General features: G+C 42.9%; 1 protein-coding gene across 1 annotated transcript in view; it reads right to left on the reverse strand.

The window, feature by feature from the left end:
- RAB32 (RAB32, member RAS oncogene family) overlaps positions 1-13,349 on the reverse strand; it is an 82,762-nt gene that overhangs the window by 34,976 nt on the left and 34,437 nt on the right. The window lies entirely within an intron of this gene.

Consider the following 13,349-nt stretch of genomic DNA (forward strand, 5'->3'; position numbering starts at 1 on the left):
CCAGTAAGGTTTTTGCAGGAGATTTCTGGATTTCTGTGAAATCTCCTATATAGCGGTGATACATAAAATTATGCTGAAACTGTAGTTCAAGCATGATAAATAGGCCCCCAATGAGTGGAAACTCCATCTCTCTGACAAAAGCAGCATTCAAGTGCATTTCATGTATGTCCAGGACTATGGATTTAACTCGCTTGTCTACAGCTGCCACTGATCATTATCAGGCAGAGGCTGCTGTATTAGTACCCAATATGGTCTTGCCTCAAATAAGTAAAAACTATAAAGTTAAACTGATGGGATATGAATTAACCAAATCAGGAATTAATATAGGTCCTATTCACTATTTGCCAGCTTGTAGGAACGATAGAAAAATTAGGTTCCCTGCTTTACATAGAAAAAGTTTTCACATTAAGATTGGCCTTCCCACTCAGCCAGCTGGTCAATACATGAATGCTGGTTTATACATGCAGTGTTATTATTGTAATATATTTATACGGAGGTGGTGATAGTAATGGAACTTCAATGGTGGTATTTGCAACAACACTTTTATTTTGATAAACAGATGTTAGCCTGAGGTCTTTAATAGCTAGGGGGAGATTGCAAGTGTAGGAGTGAACTCAGTGGAACACGTGCACAGCGTGATAAGGGATGTTGGGGTGGGAAGACACAAGTCCCCTTAATCAAGCATGTGTTTTGCCCATAACGCTTAGTCAGGAGGTTCAGATGACATAGGCATAAATAACAGCCAGTCTCAGTTTCCTGTGGCATACTATCATGGGATTTGCAGAAAGCAGTTATAGTGACATTAATAGCAGCAGGACATACAGTTTAAGTTTTACAAAAGAACAGAGTGCAAAAATAAATTTTTTGACCACAACACATAGTACATCTCCCCCTAAGCCTTAAAGAGAGATAAAATGGATAAAGATAAAGTACCAACCAACCAGCTCCTGTAATTTTTCAAACACAGCCTGTGACATGGAACTTAGGAGCGGATTGGCTGGTATTGTATCTCCGTTCCCTTTATTTCCATCCTAGGCTTAGTACATAGTACATGTGTTGGAAATATGACAGGAGCTGATTGGTTGGTGCTTTATCTCTCTTCAAGACTTAGTACACTAACCCCTCAGTCATGTCAGACTTATTTATATGAGAAAGTATCCCAGTATAAGTTATTGACAGTCATTACAGAGATTTACAGTACTCAGCCAGACAGGCATAATACAGCTCCTTCTGGAGTTAGAAGGATGGGATGGATCATACTGCCCAGTGACAGAACTATAGGAGACAATGGAGGCACCTGCCGCCGGGCGACAACACTGGAGGGGTACCTCCTCCATTGCCCACAATATATTCACCCCACTTAGGGTAGTAAATATGTACCCCGGAGTGTACCGTCACGGCCGCCCCATACCTGGCACCTCTTCCCAGCACCTGAGAAGCTACCATAACCATATACTAGTGTCAGACAATCAGATGCCGCTTCCATCTATAGCATGTCCCCACACATTGATGTTGCAGCTCCTCAGCAGCCTCTCATGCCAGTGTGACACGTCAGGTGCCCCCTCACCCAGCCACCCACAACTCCGTCCCACTCCTCCCTGGTGGCAGAGCTAGCCGCAGACCTGGGCGGCAGGCCCAAGCATAAGCGCGGCTGCAGATCTTCCAGGAGCTGGATGTCAAGGATACACCAGACGGAGGTAAGAGGGCATGAGAGGCGGGGGCCTGGGGCACCAGTGACTGAGTCTGGGGGCAGAACTTTGGTGGAGTCATTTCTCATCATGTGAAGCAGTCAGCAGTAGACTGGGCATTTTGTGATTTGTAGTTCCACCACGTAGCAGTCTTACAGTATCTTGACTTAAACTCAGTCCTCAAATACCCAACATCAGGTGGTTTTCCATTCTATCTGGGGTATCAGGAGGACTCCCCACCCACATCAGGGTGCTTTTGCCTCCATCAGCAGGACTCTCAGCCTCATGCTAATTGCACTATACTATCTTATCCGTGACTAACGCATAGCTGTATATACCAGAAAGTGTTTTGGGGGGATAGCCTGCAAATTTACTTTAATAAATAGGCCTAATAGAAACAGTAGAATTTATTTTCCCTTTTTTTTTTTTAGGGAGGGGGGGGGGGGCGGGGGACCGAATTATATCTTGCCTCCAGGCGTCTGGGATGAACTTACGCCACTGATATTGCCCTAATACTGTTTACTCCATTGTATTATTATGTGAATGCAGCATTATCAAAGCATTGAGGCTGATGTAGAATGAGCAGTTTGTCACAGTCTTGCTCCATTTGCAATTGGAACGTATTACAAACAAGAAATAAGAATTGGAGGAGATCATGACAACAACAAAAGAATCGGGATGGGTATAATTTTGGAGAAAAGCACTCTTCATCAATTCCATAGCATTATGAAAGCAAACAGCCCCTTCACTTCTATTTTCATGACGGTGGTTGTGATAGAATTCTTCAGGCCATTTCAGGCCAGGAGCCACCTGAAGCTGCCTGTTTTCCTGCCACTCTTATTTCTCTCAGATCAACTTTTTGGATTTTAAAAAGTATGTTACCCATTTCCATCTAGCAAGCAACATATTGTTCCTACATTTCTGTATAATGGAATTTATTTCTGTTAGCAAAGATTTAGATGTAATGACTTGATTGTATTTTGTATTACCTGGGTGGGGGATGTTGTTCAGTGATGCCTAGTTTATGGTAGGATACTGCTTGTGTTTACACAAACCCAGTGCCAAATTTCTTCATTGATTAGTTAGCATTTGTGCTCAGCTGTAGCATGTCTCAATCAGACTTTCTTTAAGTTTAGAATCAGTATAGAGGCAGCCATGGATGACGATGGCACTAAGTGTGTTATAACACAAAGTGTAATTTATATAACAGTTAAAATACAGTTGAACAAACATTGAACAACATCTACGACAAGGTAATTACAATATCATTCCTTACCAGTAGTTTGTGTGTTGTACATTTTTGAGTGTTTTGAAAAAATGTATCAGAAACGTCTATTAATGATCTCACTCCATGGAAACATCTCGAAGACTACTACATCCTTTACTCTCCCTGCAGCTCATCCTTCTGTACATATTGCTGCCTCATTACTTTCCTCTCCTCTTACAAACACATATGAGCTTTTAACTTATCTATACACACTGGCCGTAACATCCACAACCTCTTGCCATAAAAAACATTCAGACAAATCCCACAAATATATTTATATCTCGCTCCTGTTGCTTCTATTAGCTGGTGACATATCTCCAAATCCAGGCCCAACCCACATGCCACACGAACTATAAATCCAGCTAACCTTATAAACATTGCGTGCCTCCCTTCACCCTCCAAGTCACTAATGTGCCTTATGGAATGCACGCTCTGTCTGCAATAAACTAACATCCATCCATGACCTCTTTATTTCAACTAACCTCAACCTTCTGGCAATAACAGAAACATGGCTAACACAGTCAGACACTGTCTCTCCTGCTGCACTTTCACATGGGGTAGGAATATTACTCTCCCAATCTTTCACATTCACAGCTCTCCCACAGGTACCTTCACTCACATTTACATCATTTGAAGTACATTCTATCAGGACTTTCACCCCTTTCTCTCTGCGAGTTGCTGCTATCTATCGCCCGCCTGGGCCACCGCAACAATTTCTGGAACACTTTTCAGCCTGGCTCCCTCACTTCCTATCCTCAGACATCTCCACCATCATTATGGGTGATTTCAATATCCCCATTGACAGTCCACAATCTCCTCATGCCTCCAAACTACTCTCTCTAACCTCCTCTCTTGGCCTCTCCCAATGGACTGACTCCTCTACTCATAAGAAGGGCCACTGCCTTGATCTTATATTTACCAGACTATGCTCAGTTTCTGATTTCACTAATGCTCCTTTCCCTCTCTCAGATCACAATCTTATCACCTGCACACTTTCCTCCATTGCATCAACCTCAATGTCCGTAAAATCAACCAAACCTCCTAAAACCCGCAGAAATATTAATGCAATTAACTTTCTACAACTATCTACCTCTCTACAACAACGACTCCAATTTCTGCATTCACTTCTCCTGAGACTGCTGCATCACACCTAAACCAGATTCTAGTAAAAGCCCTCGATGAAGTAGCTCCAGCTACCCATCACACACCACGTAGACTTAGACGTCAACAATGGCATTCTAACTTAACAAGGCATCTACAAAAACTCTCACGTAAAGTAGAACGTCAGTGGCGAAAGTCTCGCACTCCACGTGACTTCCTCACATATAAGTCTATCTACAACTCTTATCGTACTGCTCTGGACACTGCCAAAGAAACATATTTCCAATCTCTTATCTCTGCTCAAGCTTCTAACTCCAAGTGACTTTTTAATACATTTAAACTGCTTCTTACCCCTCCCTCACCCAAGCCACCTGCTACTATCTGTGCACAAGATCTTGTCTCCTATTTCAAAGACAAGATTGATAATATCCGAAATGAAATGTTATTCTCTTCCTCAGCTAGTGACCTACTCAATTCCCTACCTGAACACTCTGGCACATTCTCTTTATTTGACCCCACAAATGAAGATGAAGCATCTACACTCTTCTCATCCTCCTATTCTATTACCTCTCCTCTAAATCCTATACCATCACAAATTAGTAAAGCTCTGTCTCCTGTACTCATCCCAACCCTAACTAAAATCTGTAATCTCTCTCTTTCTACTGGCATCTTTCCATCACTGTTCAAGCATGCAGTGATTACTCCCATTCTGAAAAAACAAAATTCTGACCATAACACTCTCTCAAATTACCGTCCTATCTCCCAGCTCCCATGCCCCTCCAAGCTACTGGAGAGACTTGTCTACACCCGCCTCACACACTTTCTTAACACCCACAACTTATTGGACCCACTTCAGTCTGGCTTTCGTTCCCAGCACTCCACAGAGACAGCACTGACTAAGGTAGTAAATGATTTGGTCACTGCCAAGGCTAATGGCCATTACTCACTCCTAATTCTTCTAGATCTCGCTGCTGCTTTTGACACTGTTGACCACTCTCTTCTCGTACAAACATTACAATCCCTAGGTCTTAAGGACACAGCTCTTTCTTGGTTCTCTTCCTACCTATCTGATCGCTCTTTTTCTGTTAGTTTTTCTGATTCTGCCTCCTCTTCGCTACCTCTATCAGCTGGAGTACCGCAAGGCTCTGTCTTAGGTCCTTTGCTATTCTCAATCTATACCACCTCTCTTGGCAAACTACTCCGCTCTTTTGGATTTCAGTACCATCTGTATGCGGATGATACTCAAATCTACCTATCCTCTCCAGATTTATCACCATCTGTATTGGTCCGTGTCACTGAATGTATTTCTGCCATTTCATCTTGGATGTCATCTCGCTACCTGAAACTTAATATTTCTAAAACAGAATTAATTATATTTCCACTGGCCAATAACAGTTACCAATCTGATCTCTTTATCACTGTTGATAACTGAACAATCCACCCCACCCCACAAGCTCGCTGCCTTGGTGTCATCCGTGATTCTGAACTGTCCTTTGTTCCCCACATTCAATCTGTCTCAAAATCATGTTACATACATCTAAACAACATATACAAAATTTGACCATATCTCACACAAGACACTGCAAAAACTCTAATCCATGCACTCATTATTTCCTGCATTGACTATTGCAATAGTCTCCTTACTGGTCTACCCAAAAACAGGCTATCGCCATTACAATCCATTATGAATGCAGCTGCGAGGCTTATCCTCCTTGCCAAACGTTCATCGTCTGCTGCCCCACTCTGTCAGTCCCTCCATTGGCTGCCGGTTTTCTACCGTATTCAATACAAAATACTGTTACTTACACATAAGGCCATTAACCGAATTACACCAACATACATCTCTTCACTCATCTCAAAATATCTCCCAACCCGACCTCTCCGCTCAGCACAAGATCTGCGTCTATCATCCCCGCACATTACTTGCTCTCATTTACGGTTACAGGACTTTCTTCGGGCTGCACCCACTCTATGGAATGCCTTACCACGCACAATAAGACTTACCTCTAGTCTTCAATCCTTCAAGCGTTCCCTGAAAACTCACCTCTTCAGACAAGCTTATCAGATTCCAGAACTGACCACATAACCTTCATAGCTTCCATGTCTTATTACATCCCCTCTCACAGTCCACACATAACCTCACATATTGTCTTTCCTTCACATACTCCTGACATTTGGCCGACATTCCTGTGTGACTGGATCATGCAGCCCACCAAGAAACTCTGCATTCTGGCTGGACCAAATTGCAATATATATAGCACCTATCCTTATGTATCAATGCCTATTTCCCTATAGATTGTAAGCTTGCAAGCAGGGCCCTCTTACCTCTTTGTCTGTCTGTTATTACCCTGTTTTGTTCTATAAATGTTTCCAATTGTAAAGAGCAACGGAATATGCGGCGCTATATAAGCAACTGTTAATAAATAAATTTCTCCAACCCACAAAGCATAGAATTATATGTAGCGTTCATATGCAGTGCATCTGGAAAGTATTCACAGCGCTTCACTTTTTCCACAATTTGTCATGTTACAGCCTTATTCCAAAATGGAATAAATTCATTATTGTCCTCAAAATTCTACACACAATACCCCATAATGTCAACGTGTAAAACATTTTTTTTTTTTTTAGATTTTTGCAAATTTAATAAAAAAAACAAAACTAAAGCTGCATACACACATACACACAACGATTTAGTAAATGAACGATTTTAGTAAACAATTTTCATTAATTTTTTCCAAGGGTTTTTGCATATTCCCTTACTGAAAATCGTTGAGTTGGTCAGTCTGACTGAACTACAAATGTGAATGGGCATGAATGATAATCGTTCATAGTTTTAACTCAGAAAGTGAACGATTTTTTCAACGATTAAACGATAGAGTTATCGATAATCGTTCAAAAAATCATTGTGTGTATGCACCTTAAGAAATAAGTATTCACAGCCTTTGCCATGAAGCTCAAAATTGAGCTCAGGTGCATTCTGTTTCCACCGATCATCCTTGAAATGTTCCTACAGCTTAATTGGAGTCTACCTGTGGTAAATTCAGTTGTTTGGACATGATTTTGAAAGGCATACACCTGTCTATATAAGGTACCACACTTGACAGTGCATGTCAGAGCACAAACCAAGCATGAAGTCCAAGGAATTGTCTGTAGACCTCCGACAAATCTGGGGAAGGGTACAGAAAAATATCTGCTGCTTTGAAGGTCCCAATGAGCACAGTGGCCTCCATCATCTGTAAATGGAAGAAGTTCGGAAACCACCAGGACTCTTCCTAGAGTTGGTCGGCCGTTTAAACTGAGCGATTGGGAGGGAAGGGACCAAGAACCCGATGGTCACTCTGTCAGAGCTACAGCATTCCTCTGTGGAGAGAGGAGAACCTTCCAGAAGGACAACCATCTATGCAGCAATCCACCAATATGGCCTGTATGGTAGAGTGGCCAGACGGAAGCCACTCCTTAGTAAAAAGCACATGGCAGTCCGTCTGGAGTTTGCCAAAATACCACTGAAGGACTCTCAGACCATGAGAAACAAAATTCTGTAGTTTGATGAGACAAAGATTAAACTCTTTGGCGTCAATGCCAGGCGTTATGTTTGGAGGAAACCAAGCACCGCTCATCACCAGGATAATACCATCCCTACAGTGAAGCATGGTGGTGGCAGCATCATGCTGTGGGGATGTTTTTCAGTGGCAGGAACTTGGAGACTAGTCAGGATAGTGGGAAAGATGAATGATGAATGTAGCAATGTACAGAAACATCCTGGACAAAAACCTGCTCCAGAGCGCTCTTGACCTCAGACTGGGGTGACGGTTCATCTTTCAACAGGACAACGACCCTAAGCATACAGCCAAGATATCAAAGAAGTGGCTTCAGGACAACTCTGTGAATGTCCTCGAGTGGCCCAGCCAGAACCCAAACTTGAATCCGAGTGAACATCTCTGGAGAGATCTGAAAATGGCTGTGCACCAATGCTTCCCATCCAACCTGATGGAGCTTGAGAGGTGCTGCAAAGAGGAATGGGCGAAACTACCCAAAGATAGGTGTGCCAAGCTTGTGGCATCATATTCAAAAATATTTGAGGCTGTAATTGCTGCCAAAGGTACATCAACAAAGTATTGAGCAAAGGCTGTGAATATTTATGTACATGTGATTTCTTAGTTTATTTATTTTTTTTATTCAATTTGCAAAAATCTCAGAAAAACTTTTTACACGTTGTCATTATGGGGTATTGTGTGTATAATTTTGAGGACAAAAAATAACTTATTCCATTATGGAAGAAGGCTGTAACATAACAAAATGTGGAAAAAGTGAAGCGCTGTGAATACTTTCCAGATGCACTGTAGGTATTGAGAAATAGGGAGATTTCCACAAGCACTCTCCTCATGCATTGATGCAGAGGAAGTAGGTATTGGACTTAACTTGCACTTCCTGCTCTGACAACAAAGATAAACAACTCTGAAAACAGGATTTAAGAACCTGCGAAGGACACAATTTAAATTACGTAGGCCCGTATTCAATTAGATACTTTTTCGCCTGCCGGACTTTTCACCTATATCGCGTGTTTTGGCTGCAGAGAGTTTTCGCGTGCGTCCACGCGATTCCCCGTATTCAATTTGAAAGTACGCGAAAACGGCATCCGTCGAAACTTGAACAGGCGGAAAATGGGGTAATCAGCCTGACACCCCCCCCAAAAGATGCACTGACATGGGGGATCACTATGGATACCCCCGAATTGGCCTGCTGAAGGTATTTGGGGTATTTAAATGGTCTCAATAGGTGCTGTTTTGCGTATTTGCATAAGGGGAGAAGAAAAGTATTTAGAATTTTTTTTTGGTGAAAATAACTAGACCCAGCAAATTTTGGGTACCTGAAAATGGGGGGTAGCATATTTTAAAGTTGCTAAAGTAAAGTTTTAAAAATCTTGAAAAATCCACCTTCCGCAAGCACCAGCAAAGTAAAAAACACCTGTGGCATGCTTGGGGGACCCCACTGAGTCTATTTCGCTAGTTTGTCCCCCAACTTTGAACTTTTTCGCCCCAAAATGAAAGTACTTCTTTGGTGTTCTAAAGTGTTTAATAATTTTTTCACACAGTTTACCTTTGGGGGACTGTCTTAAGCCTGCACAGGGGTTCCCGCAATGTTGCACCCCAAAACCCCAATTCTGCACTTTTTTCCGCCTGCAACTCATAGGCAAAACTTTTCGCCGGGTCCATTGCATTGACTTTCCGCCTAGGCAAAAAGTCTTTGAAATTGAATACTGTGAAAAGTTTCCGCCTGGCGAAATGACGTCACCCGTGATACTTTTTCACCAAAATGGACTTTTCACTTCAAATTAAATACGGGCCTTAGAAGCAGAAAACTACTGCTGAGTACACACTAGACCAGTGGTTCCCAAACTTTTTTGAATCACGGCGCCCTAGAGTATCAACATTGTTTTCGCAACACCCCTAAGTTTATTGAGAATTTCAGAACAAATATGTAGTAAAATTAAATGAAATAAATTGTGCTTACCTGTCATCCATAGGTTCAGTTATATAGTGGTGACAGGTTTGCGCTTCTGTTTGTCCACATATTTACACTACATTGACCATAATAAGATTTGGTGCTGGACCACCAACCTGAGGCACCCCTGCAAGTGTCCCAAGGAACCCCAGAGTGCCACGGCACACAGTTTGGGAGCCACTACACTAGACAATTTTTTTAACAATTTGTTAGATTCTGGCGCATCGGAATAACAAATCATTCAAATTGTCTAGTGCGTACCCACTATGTCGCTTATGATGCGCACTCCTGCGAGTTATCAGCAACATCCCCCGTTGTCCCTACATGCTGCTCCAATGTGGGATGTCGTTAGCGAGGGCCATACTGCCGTATGCAGCATGGCCCCCGCTGTCGCACCATTGCTGCCCGCATTGGCTAGTGTGTATGCACTTGCCGATGCCGGCTCCCCCGCTGGGTTCCGTCACTGCCGACGTTGGGCTGGGTACACATTGTCCCCCATTGTACACCATTGTGTACCCAGCTTATGGGTTGGTGTGATATAGTAAACATTTAGGTCCTCCCTGACCAATAATCCAATTGCTCATAGGCTAATTAAGGGGTCCATTGCTCTTATTGCTTGTAAAAAAGGTCCTAGTCCTATTGCTCCTTGACAAAGTTGGCATTAAGCACAAAAAGCAGTCGCCGGAGGAACTATTGCTCACTGCCTCAATTATCATGCCACCAATACAATCCATATGAACAAGACAAAAAAAGCATATGAGAAAGCAGTGAAGATAAAGCAATGCACTGAGTAAAGGCTACAGCACTACATGTACAAATTGCAAATTGAAATGAAACCCACCAATATTAGAGCTTTCCACTGTGGGTCTCAATGTCTTCGGCATCTATAGATTGTGTAGGAACCTCACCATTCTCATAGTCAGCAGACTAATGTATTTATGTTACAAAGAAAAACATATCTAGAAAAAGTACCAAGGAAAAAAAGTGAAACCTCAAAATATAAACAGGAGAACTAGTGAATTTGTTTAAAAGAGAAAAAGGAACAGGAACTTCTATACTGATAACTTCCTTTTTCACTTTCATACCATAGCAGACATGCAGACTGTATGCACAAGTTTATACAAAATATACTATTTGCCTGCACGTTATTTAATGTGTATTTTCTGTATAAGCCGTTACTAGGCCTTTAAAGTAATTCAGTGTCAGTATTTTATAAGCAGCATATTTTGTGCAGGACAATTCCACGTTTTGTGCTTGAAATGCATGAAATGCAGCATGTGACACTCCAGCTTCCAAATATAATTCACATGATAATGTTGTATTTAACAAACTATCTGGGTAGTAACAAATAATAAATACGGATCCAACCCAGGCTTGCCTACCCTCCCGATTTGGCCGGGAGCCTCCCGATTTTCGGGTGCCGCTCCCGGCCCCCCGGAAAGGCTGGCAAGCCTCCCAGAAGCCTCCGACCCTCCCGTCCTCCCCCCTGAAAAGACTAGAAACCCCCGCAGCGGGGGAGCCGGTGACGTGGTTTGCGTCATCGCGGCCCCGCCCCCTGCTTCACACTGCCAGGAATAACGGCATTGTGAAGAGGGGCGGAGCCACGATGACGCGATCGTGCGGCTCCGCCGCCGGCTCCACCCCCAATGTACCACCAACTGGCTGGCCCGCTCCCGGCTCCGCCCCCAATGACCGCCCCCGCCCCCCGCTGTTAGCCGACAATCAGCTCCCTCCCGGAAGGCTGGAGCTGATTGTCGGCAAGTATGATCCAACCGCATTACGATTTTGTAACCATCTTAGCCATGACTTTCAGCAATACAGTCGTCAAACTAGTGTTCATTCTTGGTCCAGCCCCGGCGCAGCCGAAAAAGCCATGAGAGAAGGGGGCATGTCTTTAAAACACACAGCCTTTCGTCACTCTTGGGGGCATGCTGGGCTACCCTCAAGTTCTCCCCTCTCTGTGAATACATGGTGAGTACATGAGCGCACAGCATGTTTTAGCAGGGCGTCGCCAAAAGGGCAGGGCGCATTCTGCCCTTTTGAATCGGGCAGGGCGCGGAGCCCCTCTAAAAAGCCTAGTGGGAACGCTACTTAAACTAGATATGTCTGGCCAGATATCACAACTGGGCGGACATTTACATTTGCCCACCCAGTTGTGATGTTAGTGATGGCGGTCCCTGCAGCTACTGTACGGGCGGTTGGCAGATCGCTCGTACACACATGCAGGTGCACAGATATACCTGCATGCTATATCGGCAACGGCTTTGCTGCAGGTCCGACCTGATATGTCTGAACGACGTCGTTTACAGACATATTGGGTGTACACACCCGATGATCTACTACCGATATATCGTTCAGAGTCCGATCAAACAATATATTTAGTAGTGTGAACCCAGCAATAGTGTACATATATTGATATATGCATACAGTATACACCAATGTAAACAAACATGAGGCTAGTTTCATTGCTGTATAACATAAAACAGATATTTGTCTGAAGAAAATAAATAAATTGTTAAAATTCTGGTCCAAGTAAAGCTAGTTACACACTTACCATCCTACTTGAAATGCCATTGTTCTTACAATTATACTTAGAATTAAAAGTCCAGGTGAACGTGCAGATTTGTGCATACACAACACTATTACAATCTGCTAAATTCATCTCCCAAAACCATCTGCTGAAAAGATTGTAACTTTTAGAGCATCAGCATAAGTATTGGACTGAATGGTTGGTAGTGCGTACACATCTCCAGCTTTGCCATCTCATCTCAGTAAGTTTAGGACTCCCATAAAACCAGATCAGCAGAGGCGAACGATTTTGTTGAGATAAAACATGATCTTGGGTGTGTAGACATACTTACAATATCTCACAAAGGGGGGATTCAATTGTTTTGCCAATGGGCACTAGTGCCATGGATGCCCATAACTTATCGCAAATGTTGTGCCAAAACTCTTGATTAGCCATGTAAAGAGGCTAAAGCCATGCAAATTACTGATCTTGCTGAGTTTGGGCCCCCATAGCTCGCTACCTCAGGAGGTTGCTAGCAGAAATATTGAGCGTCTGTGGCACTCACACCCATCGGCACAAACAATTGGTTTGCTCCTGGTAGACGGAAGCTTCGGCAGAGCTAAACAATTAAATTCCCCCCTAAGAGAACACAAATCTTATCTACAAAATGATTGTCTTGGTGTGTAACCAGCTTAAGTACTGTATATAGGCAAAACTTTCTAAATATTTAAGTTATAAAAAGGTCACCTTAAAGGGGACATACTAACAACTAAAAGTAACTAAAAAGGCTGTTTAGTAGCCATTTCACTACTAAATGTGCTCTAATGCCCATATATATTATATGGGCCTTATTCAATTAGTTTTGCATCATGAGAAAGTTCCACCTGCCTGACTTTTTGCCGCCTTCGCGTGTTTTGGACGCGAAAGCTTTTCATGCATGCTCCCGATTTACTTCGTATTCAATTGCCAAACAGGCAAAAATAGGACCTGGCGAATGTGAACCAGGCAAAAAGTGCAGGTTGAATTGGGGGAATCACTCTGTACCCCTGAAAAAGATGGGCTGACTTCGGAAATCGAACTAGTTAGGGTACGAAAGTGGTGGTAATTGCTTGCTATTAGCGTCTAGGAAAAAGTGGTGAAGAATGGCATAAAGCAGTGTTTTTTGGTTCAAATAAGAAGTTCCATCAAAATTGGGGTGCTTGATAATGGGTACTAGCATATTTTAATGTCTCTAAAGTGAAGTGAAAGTGAAAATGTAATTCTTCCCTCATACAAGCACCAG

The sequence above is a fragment of the Taudactylus pleione genome, unplaced genomic scaffold, assembly GCF_031769625.1.
Source record: "Taudactylus pleione unplaced genomic scaffold, aTauple2 ptg000154l, whole genome shotgun sequence".
NCBI lineage: Eukaryota > Metazoa > Chordata > Amphibia > Anura > Myobatrachidae > Taudactylus > Taudactylus pleione.